Here is a 17,365-nt window from a genome sequence, read left to right as displayed (position 1 = left end):
CCACGAGGGCAGGGCGCGCTCCCGCAGGGCCTGAACCTGAAGGCCCGGGCGGGGGGTGGGAGCGGGGGAGAGTAGGGGCGGCCGGGAAGCGCTGCGGCCCGACTGGACTGGAGTGCCGGGCCGCCGTCGTCCGCCGTCGTCGTCGTCGCCGTCGTCGTCCTCGTCGACGCCGCCGCCACCCCCGAAGCTTTCCTGGTGCCCGAGGGCCGCTGGCCGGGCCCCTGGGCCGGGCTTCTTGGCCTGGTTGCGTCCCTGTCCGTGTCCGTGTGTCCCTGTGCCCCGTGGGTTGGCGGCAAAAGAGAAAAGGAGGCGTAAAAGCCTACAGCACCCGGTATTCCCAGGCGGTCTCCCATCCAGGTACTAACCAGGCCCGACCCTGCTTAGCTTCCGAGATCAGACGAGATCGGGCGCGTTCAGGGTGGTATGGCCGTAGACGTCAGCGCCTGCCGCCGCTCGCCCTAAGAGCCTGCTCAGCGGCCCCAGCCGCCGGCGCAGCGCGCCTTGGCCGCCCCGGCAGCCTCCAGCTTTGGCCGCCCAGCCCCGCCCCGGCCCGCCCCGCCTGGCCAAGGGTGCGGGTCCCGGCCAGCCGGCCCAAGAGTCCGGCCTCCAAGCAGGCAGGTGGCGGCGACCGGGAGGAAGGCAGTCAGCCAGGCGGGAAGGCCGCCCGGGTCGCGCCCCCTGCCCTTCCTGCGAAGCCCCACGGCCCCCCTCAGTCCGGCCGGGGCTCTCCTGCCGCCTGCTCGCCCCTCGCCCCCGGCGGCGGCACCGGGAGGCACTCGGGCCGCCTGCTTCCGCCGACATCTGGCCGAGCGCCTCTCGTCTCTCCCCCTGCCCAGCGTGGGGTGGCCCCGGCCTCCACTCGCCCTCCCCCCACCCCGGCCCGTCCCCTGGCGGGGCCTCCCTTTGCCTCCCCTTCCTCCAAGGGGCCCTCGCCGGGCCCGGCTCTCGGCCCCAGTCCCGGCCCCGGGCCCGGTCCCCGGCCCACCTGTCCCTCCCGCCTTTGCCCCTCGTCGCCCTCCTGGCCGGCCGTGGCCCTCCAGGGCCACGCGGGACTCGGAGGAGCACGGCGAACCCTTGCGCGCCAGGCTGCTCCTAGGTGCCGCGGAGGCCCTCTGGTACTTCCCACCGGACCCCCGAGCCCTGGTGCTGGCGGGGGAGGGCACCGGGGAGCGGCGAAAGACCACGCACGAGCCACACGCCTACCGACGAGGGACGTCCTGCCCACTGGCCAGTCAGGACCCCACGTAGGCTCCCGGTCCTGCTGGGGGGCTGGAGGTGGGGCAGGCGGCGCTTAGCCTGACGGGAGGGTCGGTGGGGGGCCAGGGCGGTGGGGCAGGCGCGTTGGCCCAGCTGCCCAGCTCACTGGTGAGCTTCCCCGATGGGAGGAGGGAGGGCGGGTTGTGGGGTGGGGTGGGGTGGCGGCGGGGGCGTGGGTGGGGACGGGCGACCGGCGCGGGGAGGGCGGGCGGCCCCCGCCATCCGCACCTCACCCCCCGCTGACCGCGGGCAGGCTGCTTCTGGCCCTGGCGGTCCAGAGCCACAGCCCTGCAGGAAACGTGCGTGGCCGTCCCCGCCCCGCGCCCGGCGCCCCGCCCCCCGCATAGCCTCCAGCTCAACACCGCACCACCCCACCCGGCCTGGACCCCCGCACGCCCCTGCTGCGGTCTCGCACCTCTCGGGGAGGCCCCCAGCTCGACTGGCCCCGGCTCCCCTAGTTCTGTGTGCCCGACGGCCAGGAGGACCCGTCCTCACTCACTCATCGGGGTCAGGCCACTTGAGGCCACGTCTAGGCCCGCGCGGGACACAGGGCAGGAGGGCACCTGTTCCTCCCGGGCACGAGATCCCCACCTCAAGGCCGCCTCACCACCGCCCCCACGCCCGCCTCGTCGCCTCCCCGACCCCCCTCCCCCCCCCACGCCACACCTCAGAGAGAGAGGCTGGCTAGTCGGCCGAGTGTCCGGCGGCCACCGCCACCACCACCGTTGTGGCCGTCTCACGTCCCCACCCGCACCCCCAGCCCCAGGCCCAGCCCCAGCCCCAGCCTCAGCCCCAGCCCCAGCCCCACCCCCACCCCCAGAGTACACGAAGCAAGTTGCCCGGGGAGGGCAAGGGGCCCGCCCGCCCCGGGTGTCTTCTCCTCCCAATCCACTAGCAGACATCCCGGCACACCAGGAGGCAGGCCTGCAGAGCCAGGAAGGGTGGGCAGAGCCCGAGGGAAGGAGGGCAGCCGAGCAGCCAAGTTGGGGCAGAGGCCGGTCGGGGTGGAGGGTGGGGGGGCGGCAGGGCGGAGGCGGCCCGGGTGGCTCCCGAAGGCCCTCTGAGCCAGGGGCCTGCCCCCGCTGGACAAGGACAGAGCTCCGGCCCCAAGGAGAGGCTCTGGCGCCACGGGGAGCGTCTCCCACCGCCACGAGGGCAGGGCGCGCTCCCGCAGGGCCTGAACCTGAAGGCCCGGGCGGGGGGTGGGAGCGGGGGAGAGTAGGGGCGGCCGGGAAGCGCTGCGGCCCGACTGGACTGGAGTGCCGGGCCGCCGTCGTCCGCCGTCGTCCGCCGTCGTCGTCGTCGCCGTCGTCGTCCTCGTCGACGCCGCCGCCACCCCCGAAGCTTTCCTGGTGCCCGAGGGCCGCTGGCCGGGCCCCTGGGCCGGGCTTCTTGGCCTGGTTGCGTCCCTGTCCGTGTCCGTGTGTCCCTGTGCCCCGTGGGTTGGCGGCAAAAGAGAAAAGGAGGCGTAAAAGCCTACAGCACCCGGTATTCCCAGGCGGTCTCCCATCCAGGTACTAACCAGGCCCGACCCTGCTTAGCTTCCGAGATCAGACGAGATCGGGCGCGTTCAGGGTGGTATGGCCGTAGACGTCAGCGCCTGCCGCCGCTCGCCCTAAGAGCCTGCTCAGCGGCCCCAGCCGCCGGCGCAGCGCGCCTTGGCCGCCCCGGCAGCCTCCAGCTTTGGCCGCCCAGCCCCGCCCCGGCCCGCCCCGCCTGGCCAAGGGTGCGGGTCCCGGCCAGCCGGCCCAAGAGTCCGGCCTCCAAGCAGGCAGGTGGCGGCGACCGGGAGGAAGGCAGTCAGCCAGGCGGGAAGGCCGCCCGGGTCGCGCCCCCTGCCCTTCCTGCGAAGCCCCACGGCCCCCCTCAGTCCGGCCGGGGCTCTCCTGCCGCCTGCTCGCCCCTCGCCCCCGGCGGCGGCACCGGGAGGCACTCGGGCCGCCTGCTTCCGCCGACATCTGGCCGAGCGCCTCTCGTCTCTCCCCCTGCCCAGCGTGGGGTGGCCCCGGCCTCCACTCGCCCTCCCCCCACCCCGGCCCGTCCCCTGGCGGGGCCTCCCTTTGCCTCCCCTTCCTCCAAGGGGCCCTCGCCGGGCCCGGCTCTCGGCCCCAGTCCCGGCCCCGGGCCCGGTCCCCGGCCCACCTGTCCCTCCCGCCTTTGCCCCTCGTCGCCCTCCTGGCCGGCCGTGGCCCTCCAGGGCCACGCGGGACTCGGAGGAGCACGGCGAACCCTTGCGCGCCAGGCTGCTCCTAGGTGCCGCGGAGGCCCTCTGGTACTTCCCACCGGACCCCCGAGCCCTGGTGCTGGCGGGGGAGGGCACCGGGGAGCGGCGAAAGACCACGCACGAGCCACACGCCTACCGACGAGGGACGTCCTGCCCACTGGCCAGTCAGGACCCCACGTAGGCTCCCGGTCCTGCTGGGGGGCTGGAGGTGGGGCAGGCGGCGCTTAGCCTGACGGGAGGGTCGGTGGGGGGCCAGGGCGGTGGGGCAGGCGCGTTGGCCCAGCTGCCCAGCTCACTGGTGAGCTTCCCCGATGGGAGGAGGGAGGGCGGGTTGTGGGGTGGGGTGGGGTGGCGGCGGGGGCGTGGGTGGGGACGGGCGACCGGCGCGGGGAGGGCGGGCGGCCCCCGCCATCCGCACCTCACCCCCCGCTGACCGCGGGCAGGCTGCTTCTGGCCCTGGCGGTCCAGAGCCACAGCCCTGCAGGAAACGTGCGTGGCCGTCCCCGCCCCGCGCCCGGCGCCCCGCCCCCCGCATAGCCTCCAGCTCAACACCGCACCACCCCACCCGGCCTGGACCCCCGCACGCCCCTGCTGCGGTCTCGCACCTCTCGGGGAGGCCCCCAGCTCGACTGGCCCCGGCTCCCCTAGTTCTGTGTGCCCGACGGCCAGGAGGACCCGTCCTCACTCACTCATCGGGGTCAGGCCACTTGAGGCCACGTCTAGGCCCGCGCGGGACACAGGGCAGGAGGGCACCTGTTCCTCCCGGGCACGAGATCCCCACCTCAAGGCCGCCTCACCACCGCCCCCACGCCCGCCTCGTCGCCTCCCCGACCCCCCTCCCCCCCCCACGCCACACCTCAGAGAGAGAGGCTGGCTAGTCGGCCGAGTGTCCGGCGGCCACCGCCACCACCACCGTTGTGGCCGTCTCACGTCCCCACCCGCACCCCCAGCCCCAGGCCCAGCCCCAGCCCCAGCCTCAGCCCCAGCCCCAGCCCCACCCCCACCCCCAGAGTACACGAAGCAAGTTGCCCGGGGAGGGCAAGGGGCCCGCCCGCCCCGGGTGTCTTCTCCTCCCAATCCACTAGCAGACATCCCGGCACACCAGGAGGCAGGCCTGCAGAGCCAGGAAGGGTGGGCAGAGCCCGAGGGAAGGAGGGCAGCCGAGCAGCCAAGTTGGGGCAGAGGCCGGTCGGGGTGGAGGGTGGGGGGGCGGCAGGGCGGAGGCGGCCCGGGTGGCTCCCGAAGGCCCTCTGAGCCAGGGGCCTGCCCCCGCTGGACAAGGACAGAGCTCCGGCCCCAAGGAGAGGCTCTGGCGCCACGGGGAGCGTCTCCCACCGCCACGAGGGCAGGGCGCGCTCCCGCAGGGCCTGAACCTGAAGGCCCGGGCGGGGGGTGGGAGCGGGGGAGAGTAGGGGCGGCCGGGAAGCGCTGCGGCCCGACTGGACTGGAGTGCCGGGCCGCCGTCGTCCGCCGTCGTCGTCGTCGCCGTCGTCGTCCTCGTCGACGCCGCCGCCACCCCCGAAGCTTTCCTGGTGCCCGAGGGCCGCTGGCCGGGCCCCTGGGCCGGGCTTCCTGGCCTGGTTGCGTCCCTGTCCGTGTCCGTGTGTCCCTGTGCCCCGTGGGTTGGCGGCAAAAGAGAAAAGGAGGCGTAAAAGCCTACAGCACCCGGTATTCCCAGGCGGTCTCCCATCCAAGTACTAACCAGGCCCGACCCTGCTTAGCTTCCGAGATCAGACGAGATCGGGCGCGTTCAGGGTGGTATGGCCGTAGACGTCAGCGCCTGCCGCCGCTCGCCCTAAGAGCCTGCTCAGCGGCCCCAGCCGCCGGCGCAGCGCGCCTTGGCCGCCCCGGCAGCCTCCAGCTTTGGCCGCCCAGCCCCGCCCCGGCCCGCCCCGCCTGGCCAAGGGTGCGGGTCCCGGCCAGCCGGCCCAAGAGTCCGGCCTCCAAGCAGGCAGGTGGCGGCGACCGGGAGGAAGGCAGTCAGCCAGGCGGGAAGGCCGCCCGGGTCGCGCCCCCTGCCCTTCCTGCGAAGCCCCACGGCCCCCCTCAGTCCGGCCGGGGCTCTCCTGCCGCCTGCTCGCCCCTCGCCCCCGGCGGCGGCACCGGGAGGCACTCGGGCCGCCTGCTTCCGCCGACATCTGGCCGAGCGCCTCTCGTCTCTCCCCCTGCCCAGCGTGGGGTGGCCCCGGCCTCCACTCGCCCTCCCCCCACCCCGGCCCGTCCCCTGGCGGGGCCTCCCTTTGCCTCCCCTTCCTCCAAGGGGCCCTCGCCGGGCCCGGCTCTCGGCCCCAGTCCCGGCCCCGGGCCCGGTCCCCGGCCCACCTGTCCCTCCCGCCTTTGCCCCTCGTCGCCCTCCTGGCCGGCCGTGGCCCTCCAGGGCCACGCGGGACTCGGAGGAGCACGGCGAACCCTTGCGCGCCAGGCTGCTCCTAGGTGCCGCGGAGGCCCTCTGGTACTTCCCACTGGACCCCCGAGCCCTGGTGCTGGCGGGGGAGGGCACCGGGGAGCGGCGAAAGACCACGCACGAGCCACACGCCTACCGACGAGGGACGTCCTGCCCACTGGCCAGTCAGGACCCCACGTAGGCTCCCGGTCCTGCTGGGGGGCTGGAGGTGGGGCAGGCGGCGCTTAGCCTGACGGGAGGGTCGGTGGGGGGCCAGGGCGGTGGGGCAGGCGCGTTGGCCCAGCTGCCCAGCTCACTGGTGAGCTTCCCCGATGGGAGGAGGGAGGGCGGGTTGTGGGGTGGGGTGGGGTGGCGGCGGGGGCGTGGGTGGGGACGGGCGACCGGCGCGGGGAGGGCGGGCGGCCCCCGCCATCCGCACCTCACCCCCCGCTGACCGCGGGCAGGCTGCTTCTGGCCCTGGCGGTCCAGAGCCACAGCCCTGCAGGAAACGTGCGTGGCCGTCCCCGCCCCGCGCCCGGCGCCCCACCCCCCGCATAGCCTCCAGCTCAACACCGCACCACCCCACCCGGCCTGGACCCCCGCACGCCCCTGCTGCGGTCTCGCACCTCTCGGGGAGGCCCCCAGCTCGACTGGCCCCGGCTCCCCTAGTTCTGTGTGCCCGACGGCCAGGAGGACCCGTCCTCACTCACTCATCGGGGTCAGGCCACTTGAGGCCACGTCTAGGCCCGCGCGGGACACCGGGCAGGAGGGCACCTGTTCCTCCCGGGCACGAGATCCCCACCTCAAGGCCGCCTCACCACCGCCCCCACGCCCGCCTCGTCGCCTCCCCGACCCCCCTCCCCCCCCCCACGCCACACCTCAGAGAGAGAGGCTGGCTAGTCGGCCGAGTGTCCGGCGGCCACCGCCACCACCACCGTTGTGGCCGTCTCACGTCCCCACCCGCACCCCCAGCCCCAGGCCCAGCCCCAGCCCCAGCCTCAGCCCCAGCCCCAGCCCCACCCCCACCCCCAGAGTACACGAAGCAAGTTGCCCGGGGAGGGCAAGGGGCCCGCCCGCCCCGGGGAGGGCAAGGGGCCCGCCCGCCCCGGGTGTCTTCTCCTCCCAATCCACTAGCAGACATCCCGGCACACCAGGAGGCAGGCCTGCAGAGCCAGGAAGGGTGGGCAGAGCCCGAGGGAAGGAGGGCAGCCGAGCAGCCAAGTTGGGGCAGAGGCCGGTCGGGGTGGAGGGTGGGGGGGCGGCAGGGCGGAGGCGGCCCGGGTGGCTCCCGAAGGCCCTCTGAGCCAGGGGCCTGCCCCCGCTGGACAAGGACAGAGCTCCGGCCCCAAGGAGAGGCTCTGGCGCCACGGGGAGCGTCTCCCACCGCCACGAGGGCAGGGCGCGCTCCCGCAGGGCCTGAACCTGAAGGCCCGGGCGGGGGGTGGGAGCGGGGGAGAGTAGGGGCGGCCGGGAAGCGCTGCGGCCCGACTGGACTGGAGTGCCGGGCCGCCGTCGTCCGCCGTCGTCCGCCGTCGTCGTCGTCGCCGTCGTCGTCCTCGTCGACGCCGCCGCCACCCCCGAAGCTTTCCTGGTGCCCGAGGGCCGCTGGCCGGGCCCCTGGGCCGGGCTTCCTGGCCTGGTTGCGTCCCTGTCCGTGTCCGTGTGTCCCTGTGCCCCGTGGGTTGGCGGCAAAAGAGAAAAGGAGGCGTAAAAGCCTACAGCACCCGGTATTCCCAGGCGGTCTCCCATCCAAGTACTAACCAGGCCCGACCCTGCTTAGCTTCCGAGATCAGACGAGATCGGGCGCGTTCAGGGTGGTATGGCCGTAGACGTCAGCGCCTGCCGCCGCTCGCCCTAAGAGCCTGCTCAGCGGCCCCAGCCGCCGGCGCAGCGCGCCTTGGCCGCCCCGGCAGCCTCCAGCTTTGGCCGCCCAGCCCCGCCCCGGCCCGCCCCGCCTGGCCAAGGGTGCGGGTCCCGGCCAGCCGGCCCAAGAGTCCGGCCTCCAAGCAGGCAGGTGGCGGCGACCGGGAGGAAGGCAGTCAGCCAGGCGGGAAGGCCGCCCGGGTCGCGCCCCCTGCCCTTCCTGCGAAGCCCCACGGCCCCCCTCAGTCCGGCCGGGGCTCTCCTGCCGCCTGCTCGCCCCTCGCCCCCGGCGGCGGCACCGGGAGGCACTCGGGCCGCCTGCTTCCGCCGACATCTGGCCGAGCGCCTCTCGTCTCTCCCCCTGCCCAGCGTGGGGTGGCCCCGGCCTCCACTCGCCCTCCCCCCACCCCGGCCCGTCCCCTGGCGGGGCCTCCCTTTGCCTCCCCTTCCTCCAAGGGGCCCTCGCCGGGCCCGGCTCTCGGCCCCAGTCCCGGCCCCGGGCCCGGTCCCCGGCCCACCTGTCCCTCCCGCCTTTGCCCCTCGTCGCCCTCCTGGCCGGCCGTGGCCCTCCAGGGCCACGCGGGACTCGGAGGAGCACGGCGAACCCTTGCGCGCCAGGCTGCTCCTAGGTGCCGCGGAGGCCCTCTGGTACTTCCCACTGGACCCCCGAGCCCTGGTGCTGGCGGGGGAGGGCACCGGGGAGCGGCGAAAGACCACGCACGAGCCACACGCCTACCGACGAGGGACGTCCTGCCCACTGGCCAGTCAGGACCCCACGTAGGCTCCCGGTCCTGCTGGGGGGCTGGAGGTGGGGCAGGCGGCGCTTAGCCTGACGGGAGGGTCGGTGGGGGGCCAGGGCGGTGGGGCAGGCGCGTTGGCCCAGCTGCCCAGCTCACTGGTGAGCTTCCCCGATGGGAGGAGGGAGGGCGGGTTGTGGGGTGGGGTGGGGTGGCGGCGGGGGCGTGGGTGGGGACGGGCGACCGGCGCGGGGAGGGCGGGCGGCCCCCGCCATCCGCACCTCACCCCCCGCTGACCGCGGGCAGGCTGCTTCTGGCCCTGGCGGTCCAGAGCCACAGCCCTGCAGGAAACGTGCGTGGCCGTCCCCGCCCCGCGCCCGGCGCCCCACCCCCCGCATAGCCTCCAGCTCAACACCGCACCACCCCACCCGGCCTGGACCCCCGCACGCCCCTGCTGCGGTCTCGCACCTCTCGGGGAGGCCCCCAGCTCGACTGGCCCCGGCTCCCCTAGTTCTGTGTGCCCGACGGCCAGGAGGACCCGTCCTCACTCACTCATCGGGGACAGGCCACTTGAGGCCACGTCTAGGCCCGCGCGGGACACCGGGCAGGAGGGCACCTGTTCCTCCCGGGCACGAGATCCCCACCTCAAGGCCGCCTCACCACCGCCCCCACGCCCGCCTCGTCGCCTCCCCGACCCCCCTCCCCCCCCCCCACGCCACACCTCAGAGAGAGAGGCTGGCTAGTCGGCCGAGTGTCCGGCGGCCACCGCCACCACCACCGTTGTGGCCGTCTCACGTCCCCACCCGCACCCCCAGCCCCAGGCCCAGCCCCAGCCCCAGCCTCAGCCCCAGCCCCAGCCCCACCCCCACCCCCAGAGTACACGAAGCAAGTTGCCCGGGGAGGGCAAGGGGCCCGCCCGCCCCGGGGAGGGCAAGGGGCCCGCCCGCCCCGGGTGTCTTCTCCTCCCAATCCACTAGCAGACATCCCGGCACACCAGGAGGCAGGCCTGCAGAGCCAGGAAGGGTGGGCAGAGCCCGAGGGAAGGAGGGCAGCCGAGCAGCCAAGTTGGGGCAGAGGCCGGTCGGGGTGGAGGGTGGGGGGGCGGCAGGGCGGAGGCGGCCCGGGTGGCTCCCGAAGGCCCTCTGAGCCAGGGGCCTGCCCCCGCTGGACAAGGACAGAGCTCCGGCCCCAAGGAGAGGCTCTGGCGCCACGGGGAGCGTCTCCCACCGCCACGAGGGCAGGGCGCGCTCCCGCAGGGCCTGAACCTGAAGGCCCGGGCGGGGGGTGGGAGCGGGGGAGAGTAGGGGCGGCCGGGAAGCGCTGCGGCCCGACTGGACTGGAGTGCCGGGCCGCCGTCGTCCGCCGTCGTCGTCGTCGCCGTCGTCTTCCTCGTCGACGCCGCCGCCACCCCCGAAGCTTTCCTGGTGCCCGAGGGCCGCTGGCCGGGCCCCTGGGCCGGGCTTCCTGGCCTGGTTGCGTCCCTGTCCGTGTCCGTGTGTCCCTGTGCCCCGTGGGTTGGCGGCAAAAGAGAAAAGGAGGCGTAAAAGCCTACAGCACCCGGTATTCCCAGGCGGTCTCCCATCCAAGTACTAACCAGGCCCGACTCTGCTTAGCTTCCGAGATCAGACGAGATCGGGCGCGTTCAGGGTGGTATGGCCGTAGACGTCAGCGCCTGCCGCCGCTCGCCCTAAGAGCCTGCTCAGCGGCCCCAGCCGCCGGCGCAGCGCGCCTTGGCCGCCCCGGCAGCCTCCAGCTTTGGCCGCCCAGCCCCGCCCCGGCCCGCCCCGCCTGGCCAAGGGTGCGGGTCCCGGCCAGCCGGCCCAAGAGTCCGGCCTCCAAGCAGGCAGGTGGCGGCGACCGGGAGGAAGGCAGTCAGCCAGGCGGGAAGGCCGCCCGGGTCGCGCCCCCTGCCCTTCCTGCGAAGCCCCACGGCCCCCCTCAGTCCGGCCGGGGCTCTCCTGCCGCCTGCTCGCCCCTCGCCCCCGGCGGCGGCACCGGGAGGCACTCGGGCCGCCTGCTTCCGCCGACATCTGGCCGAGCGCCTCTCGTCTCTCCCCCTGCCCAGCGTGGGGTGGCCCCGGCCTCCACTCGCCCTTCCCCCACCCCGGCCCGTCCCCTGGCGGGGCCTCCCTTTGCCTCCCCTTCCTCCAAGGGGCCCTCGCCGGGCCCGGCTCTCGGCCCCAGTCCCGGCCCCGGGCCCGGTCCCCGGCCCACCTGTCCCTCCCGCCTTTGCCCCTCGTCGCCCTCCTGGCCGGCCGTGGCCCTCCAGGGCCACGCGGGACTCGGAGGAGCACGGCGAACCCTTGCGCGCCAGGCTGCTCCTAGGTGCCGCGGAGGCCCTCTGGTACTTCCCACCGGACCCCCGAGCCCTGGTGCTGGCGGGGGAGGGCACCGGGGAGCGGCGAAAGACCACGCACGAGCCACACGCCTACCGACGAGGGACGTCCTGCCCACTGGCCAGTCAGGACCCCACGTAGGCTCCCGGTCCTGCTGGGGGGCTGGAGGTGGGGCAGGCGGCGCTTAGCCTGACGGGAGGGTCGGTGGGGGGCCAGGGCGGTGGGGCAGGCGCGTTGGCCCAGCTGCCCAGCTCACTGGTGAGCTTCCCCGATGGGAGGAGGGAGGGCGGGTTGTGGGGTGGGGTGGGGTGGCGGCGGGGGCGTGGGTGGGGACGGGCGACCGGCGCGGGGAGGGCGGGCGGCCCCCGCCATCCGCACCTCACCCCCCGCTGACCGCGGGCAGGCTGCTTCTGGCCCTGGCGGTCCAGAGCCACAGCCCTGCAGGAAACGTGCGTGGCCGTCCCCGCCCCGCGCCCGGCGCCCCGCCCCCCGCATAGCCTCCAGCTCAACACCGCACCACCCCACCCGGCCTGGACCCCCGCACGCCCCTGCTGCGGTCTCGCACCTCTCGGGGAGGCCCCCAGCTCGACTGGCCCCGGCTCCCCTAGTTCTGTGTGCCCGACGGCCAGGAGGACCCGTCCTCACTCACTCATCGGGGTCAGGCCACTTGAGGCCACGTCTAGGCCCGCGCGGGACACCGGGCAGGAGGGCACCTGTTCCTCCCGGGCACGAGATCCCCACCTCAAGGCCGCCTCACCACCGCCCCCACGCCCGCCTCGTCGCCTCCCCGACCCCCCTCCCCCCCCCCACGCCACACCTCAGAGAGAGAGGCTGGCTAGTCGGCCGAGTGTCCGGCGGCCACCGCCACCACCACCGTTGTGGCCGTCTCACGTCCCCACCCGCACCCCCAGCCCCAGGCCCAGCCCCAGCCCCAGCCTCAGCCCCAGCCCCAGCCCCACCCCCACCCCCAGAGTACACGAAGCAAGTTGCCCGGGGAGGGCAAGGGGCGCGCCCGCCCCGGGTGTCTTCTCCTCCCAATCCACTAGCAGACATCCCGGCACACCAGGAGGCAGGCCTGCAGAGCCAGGAAGGGTGGGCAGAGCCCGAGGGAAGGAGGGCAGCTGAGCAGCCAAGTTGGGGCAGAGGCCGGTCGGGGTGGAGGGTGGGGGGGCGGCAGGGCGGAGGCGGCCCGGGTGGCTCCCGAAGGCCCTCTGAGCCAGGGGCCTGCCCCCGCTGGACAAGGACAGAGCTCCGGCCCCAAGGAGAGGCTCTGGCGCCACGGGGAGCGTCTCCCACCGCCACGAGGGCAGGGCGCGCTCCCGCAGGGCCTGAACCTGAAGGCCCGGGCGGGGGGTGGGAGCGGGGGAGAGTAGGGGCGGCCGGGAAGCGCTGCGGCCCGACTGGACTGGAGTGCCGGGCCGCCGTCGTCCGCCGTCGTCGTCGTCGCCGTCGTCGTCCTCGTCGACGCCGCCGCCACCCCCGAAGCTTTCCTGGTGCCCGAGGGCCGCTGGCCGGGCCCCTGGGCCGGGCTTCTTGGCCTGGTTGCGTCCCTGTCCGTGTCCGTGTGTCCCTGTGCCCCGTGGGTTGGCGGCAAAAGAGAAAAGGAGGCGTAAAAGCCTACAGCACCCGGTATTCCCAGGCGGTCTCCCATCCAAGTACTAACCAGGCCCGACCCTGCTTAGCTTCCGAGATCAGACGAGATCGGGCGCGTTCAGGGTGGTATGGCCGTAGACGTCAGCGCCTGCCGCCGCTCGCCCTAAGAGCCTGCTCAGCGGCCCCAGCCGCCGGCGCAGCGCGCCTTGGCCGCCCCGGCAGCCTCCAGCTTTGGCCGCCCAGCCCCGCCCCGGCCCGCCCCGCCTGGCCAAGGGTGCGGGTCCCGGCCAGCCGGCCCAAGAGTCCGGCCTCCAAGCAGGCAGGTGGCGGCGACCGGGAGGAAGGCAGTCAGCCAGGCGGGAAGGCCGCCCGGGTCGCGCCCCCTGCCCTTCCTGCGAAGCCCCACGGCCCCCCTCAGTCCGGCCGGGGCTCTCCTGCCGCCTGCTCGCCCCTCGCCCCCGGCGGCGGCACCGGGAGGCACTCGGGCCGCCTGCTTCCGCCGACATCTGGCCGAGCGCCTCTCGTCTCTCCCCCTGCCCAGCGTGGGGTGGCCCCGGCCTCCACTCGCCCTTCCCCCACCCCGGCCCGTCCCCTGGCGGGGCCTCCCTTTGCCTCCCCTTCCTCCAAGGGGCCCTCGCCGGGCCCGGCTCTCGGCCCCAGTCCCGGCCCCGGGCCCGGTCCCCGGCCCACCTGTCCCTCCCGCCTTTGCCCCTCGTCGCCCTCCTGGCCGGCCGTGGCCCTCCAGGGCCACGCGGGACTCGGAGGAGCACGGCGAACCCTTGCGCGCCAGGCTGCTCCTAGGTGCCGCGGAGGCCCTCTGGTACTTCCCACCGGACCCCCGAGCCCTGGTGCTGGCGGGGGAGGGCACCGGGGAGCGGCGAAAGACCACGCACGAGCCACACGCCTACCGACGAGGGACGTCCTGCCCACTGGCCAGTCAGGACCCCACGTAGGCTCCCGGTCCTGCTGGGGGGCTGGAGGTGGGGCAGGCGGCGCTTAGCCTGACGGGAGGGTCGGTGGGGGGCCAGGGCGGTGGGGCAGGCGCGTTGGCCCAGCTGCCCAGCTCACTGGTGAGCTTCCCCGATGGGAGGAGGGAGGGCGGGTTGTGGGGTGGGGTGGGGTGGCGGCGGGGGCGTGGGTGGGGACGGGCGACCGGCGCGGGGAGGGCGGGCGGCCCCCGCCATCCGCACCTCACCCCCCGCTGACCGCGGGCAGGCTGCTTCTGGCCCTGGCGGTCCAGAGCCACAGCCCTGCAGGAAACGTGCGTGGCCGTCCCCGCCCCGCGCCCGGCGCCCCGCCCCCCGCATAGCCTCCAGCTCAACACCGCACCACCCCACCCGGCCTGGACCCCCGCACGCCCCTGCTGCGGTCTCGCACCTCTCGGGGAGGCCCCCAGCTCGACTGGCCCCGGCTCCCCTAGTTCTGTGTGCCCGACGGCCAGGAGGACCCGTCCTCACTCACTCATCGGGGTCAGGCCACTTGAGGCCACGTCTAGGCCCGCGCGGGACACCGGGCAGGAGGGCACCTGTTCCTCCCGGGCACGAGATCCCCACCTCAAGGCCGCCTCACCACCGCCCCCACGCCCGCCTCGTCGCCTCCCCGACCCCCCTCCCCCCCCCCACGCCACACCTCAGAGAGAGAGGCTGGCTAGTCGGCCGAGTGTCCGGCGGCCACCGCCACCACCACCGTTGTGGCCGTCTCACGTCCCCACCCGCACCCCCAGCCCCAGGCCCAGCCCCAGCCCCAGCCTCAGCCCCAGCCCCAGCCCCACCCCCACCCCCAGAGTACACGAAGCAAGTTGCCCGGGGAGGGCAAGGGGCGCGCCCGCCCCGGGTGTCTTCTCCTCCCAATCCACTAGCAGACATCCCGGCACACCAGGAGGCAGGCCTGCAGAGCCAGGAAGGGTGGGCAGAGCCCGAGGGAAGGAGGGCAGCTGAGCAGCCAAGTTGGGGCAGAGGCCGGTCGGGGTGGAGGGTGGGGGGGCGGCAGGGCGGAGGCGGCCCGGGTGGCTCCCGAAGGCCCTCTGAGCCAGGGGCCTGCCCCCGCTGGACAAGGACAGAGCTCCGGCCCCAAGGAGAGGCTCTGGCGCCACGGGGAGCGTCTCCCACCGCCACGAGGGCAGGGCGCGCTCCCGCAGGGCCTGAACCTGAAGGCCCGGGCGGGGGGTGGGAGCGGGGGAGAGTAGGGGCGGCCGGGAAGCGCTGCGGCCCGACTGGACTGGAGTGCCGGGCCGCCGTCGTCCGCCGTCGTCGTCGTCGCCGTCGTCGTCCTCGTCGACGCCGCCGCCACCCCCGAAGCTTTCCTGGTGCCCGAGGGCCGCTGGCCGGGCCCCTGGGCCGGGCTTCTTGGCCTGGTTGCGTCCCTGTCCGTGTCCGTGTGTCCCTGTGCCCCGTGGGTTGGCGGCAAAAGAGAAAAGGAGGCGTAAAAGCCTACAGCACCCGGTATTCCCAGGCGGTCTCCCATCCAAGTACTAACCAGGCCCGACCCTGCTTAGCTTCCGAGATCAGACGAGATCGGGCGCGTTCAGGGTGGTATGGCCGTAGACGTCAGCGCCTGCCGCCGCTCGCCCTAAGAGCCTGCTCAGCGGCCCCAGCCGCCGGCGCAGCGCGCCTTGGCCGCCCCGGCAGCCTCCAGCTTTGGCCGCCCAGCCCCGCCCCGGCCCGCCCCGCCTGGCCAAGGGTGCGGGTCCCGGCCAGCCGGCCCAAGAGTCCGGCCTCCAAGCAGGCAGGTGGCGGCGACCGGGAGGAAGGCAGTCAGCCAGGCGGGAAGGCCGCCCGGGTCGCGCCCCCTGCCCTTCCTGCGAAGCCCCACGGCCCCCCTCAGTCCGGCCGGGGCTCTCCTGCCGCCTGCTCGCCCCTCGCCCCCGGCGGCGGCACCGGGAGGCACTCGGGCCGCCTGCTTCCGCCGACATCTGGCCGAGCGCCTCTCGTCTCTCCCCCTGCCCAGCGTGGGGTGGCCCCGGCCTCCACTCGCCCTCCCCCCACCCCGGCCCGTCCGCTGGCGGGGCCTCCCTTTGCCTCCCCTTCCTCCAAGGGGCCCTCGCCGGGCCCGGCTCTCGGCCCCAGTCCCGGCCCCGGGCCCGGTCCCCGGCCCACCTGTCCCTCCCGCCTTTGCCCCTCGTCGCCCTCCTGGCCGGCCGTGGCCCTCCAGGGCCACGCGGGACTCGGAGGAGCACGGCGAACCCTTGCGCGCCAGGCTGCTCCTAGGTGCCGCGGAGGCCCTCTGGTACTTCCCACCGGACCCCCGAGCCCTGGTGCTGGCGGGGGAGGGCACCGGGGAGCGGCGAAAGACCACGCACGAGCCACACGCCTACCGACGAGGGACGTCCTGCCCACTGGCCAGTCAGGACCCCACGTAGGCTCCCGGTCCTGCTGGGGGGCTGGAGGTGGGGCAGGCGGCGCTTAGCCTGACGGGAGGGTCGGTGGGGGGCCAGGGCGGTGGGGCAGGCGCGTTGGCCCAGCTGCCCAGCTCACTGGTGAGCTTCCCCGATGGGAGGAGGGAGGGCGGGTTGTGGGGTGGGGTGGGGTGGGGTGGGGTGGGGTGGGGTGGCGGCGGGGGCGTGGGTGGGGACGGGCGACCGGCGCGGGGAGGGCGGGCGGCCCCCGCCATCCGCACCTCACCCCCCGCTGACCGCGGGCAGGCTGCTTCTGGCCCTGGCGGTCCAGAGCCACAGCCCTGCAGGAAACGTGCGTGGCCGTCCCCGCCCCGCGCCCGGCGCCCCGCCCCCCGCATAGCCTCCAGCTCAACACCGCACCACCCCACCCGGCCTGGACCCCCGCACGCCCCTGCTGCGGTCTCGCACCTCTCGGGGAGGCCCCCAGCTCGACTGGCCCCGGCTCCCCTAGTTCTGTGTGCCCGTCGGCCAGGAGGACCCGTCCTCACTCACTCATCGGGGTCAGGCCACTTGAGGCCACGTCTAGGCCCGCGCGGGACACCGGGCAGGAGGGCACCTGTTCCTCCCGGGCACGAGATCCCCACCTCAAGGCCGCCTCACCACCGCCCCCACGCCCGCCTCGTCGCCTCCCCGACCCCCCTCCCCCCCCCCACGCCACACCTCAGAGAGAGAGGCTGGCTAGTCGGCCGAGTGTCCGGCGGCCACCGCCACCACCACCGTTGTGGCCGTCTCACGTCCCCACCCGCACCCCCAGCCCCAGGCCCAGCCCCAGCCCCAGCCTCAGCCCCAGCCCCAGCCCCACCCCCACCCCCAGAGTACACGAAGCAAGTTGCCCGGGGAGGGCAAGGGGCCCGCCCGCCCCGGGTGTCTTCTCCTCCCAATCCACTAGCAGACATCCCGGCACACCAGGAGGCAGGCCTGCAGAGCCAGGAAGGGTGGGCAGAGCCCGAGGGAAGGAGGGCAGCCGAGCAGCCAAGTTGGGGCAGAGGCCGGTCGGGGTGGAGGGTGGGGGGGCGGCAGGGCGGAGGCGGCCCGGGTGGCTCCCGAAGGCCCTCTGAGCCAGGGGCCTGCCCCCGCTGGACAAGGACAGAGCTCCGGCCCCAAGGAGAGGCTCTGGCGCCACGGGGAGCGTCTCCCACCGCCACGAGGGCAGGGCGCGCTCCCGCAGGGCCTGAACCTGAAGGCCCGGGCGGGGGGTGGGAGCGGGGGAGAGTAGGGGCGGCCGGGAAGCGCTGCGGCCCGACTGGACTGGAGTGCCGGGCCGCCGTCGTCCGCCGTCGTCGTCGTCGCCGTCGTCGTCCTCGTCGACGCCGCCGCCACCCCCGAAGCTTTCCTGGTGCCCGAGGGCCGCTGGCCGGGCCCCTGGGCCGGGCTTCTTGGCCTGGTTGCGTCCCTGTCCGTGTCCGTGTGTCCCTGTGCCCCGTGGGTTGGCGGCAAAAGAGAAAAGGAGGCGTAAAAGCCTACAGCACCCGGTATTCCCAGGCGGTCTCCCATCCAAGTACTAACCAGGCCCGACCCTGCTTAGCTTCCGAGATCAGACGAGATCGGGCGCGTTCAGGGTGGTATGGCCGTAGACGT

At 75.1% G+C, this 17,365-nt stretch overlaps 8 non-coding genes across 8 annotated transcripts; all 8 read right to left on the bottom strand.

The window, feature by feature from the left end:
• Positions 1-316: 316 nt before the first annotated feature.
• LOC135229878 (5S ribosomal RNA) lies at positions 317-435 on the bottom strand. The gene has a single exon (XR_010320545.1). It is a non-coding gene; the product is annotated as a 5S ribosomal RNA (ribosomal RNA).
• Positions 436-2,730: 2,295 nt separating this feature from the next.
• Positions 2,731-2,849, bottom strand: LOC135229876 (5S ribosomal RNA). Its single transcript, XR_010320543.1, has one exon. It is a non-coding gene; the product is annotated as a 5S ribosomal RNA (ribosomal RNA).
• Positions 2,850-5,134: 2,285 nt separating this feature from the next.
• On the bottom strand, positions 5,135-5,253 carry LOC135229861 (5S ribosomal RNA). Its single transcript, XR_010320528.1, has one exon. It is a non-coding gene; the product is annotated as a 5S ribosomal RNA (ribosomal RNA).
• A 2,323-nt stretch (positions 5,254-7,576) lies between these two features.
• On the bottom strand, positions 7,577-7,695 carry LOC135229860 (5S ribosomal RNA). Its single transcript, XR_010320527.1, has one exon. It is a non-coding gene; the product is annotated as a 5S ribosomal RNA (ribosomal RNA).
• Positions 7,696-10,009: 2,314 nt separating this feature from the next.
• Positions 10,010-10,128, bottom strand: LOC135229884 (5S ribosomal RNA). The gene has a single exon (XR_010320551.1). It is a non-coding gene; the product is annotated as a 5S ribosomal RNA (ribosomal RNA).
• A 2,286-nt stretch (positions 10,129-12,414) lies between these two features.
• On the bottom strand, positions 12,415-12,533 carry LOC135229859 (5S ribosomal RNA). The gene has a single exon (XR_010320526.1). It is a non-coding gene; the product is annotated as a 5S ribosomal RNA (ribosomal RNA).
• Positions 12,534-14,819: 2,286 nt separating this feature from the next.
• On the bottom strand, positions 14,820-14,938 carry LOC135229858 (5S ribosomal RNA). Its single transcript, XR_010320525.1, has one exon. It is a non-coding gene; the product is annotated as a 5S ribosomal RNA (ribosomal RNA).
• Positions 14,939-17,244: 2,306 nt separating this feature from the next.
• LOC135229857 (5S ribosomal RNA) lies at positions 17,245-17,363 on the bottom strand. The gene has a single exon (XR_010320524.1). It is a non-coding gene; the product is annotated as a 5S ribosomal RNA (ribosomal RNA).
• Positions 17,364-17,365: the final 2 nt, after the last annotated feature.

This window comes from Loxodonta africana, unplaced genomic scaffold (assembly GCF_030014295.1).
Source record: "Loxodonta africana isolate mLoxAfr1 unplaced genomic scaffold, mLoxAfr1.hap2 scaffold_588, whole genome shotgun sequence".
Lineage (NCBI taxonomy): Eukaryota > Metazoa > Chordata > Mammalia > Proboscidea > Elephantidae > Loxodonta > Loxodonta africana.
Note: the sequence above shows the minus strand (reverse complement) of the source record. Positions and strands in the feature narration are given on the sequence as shown.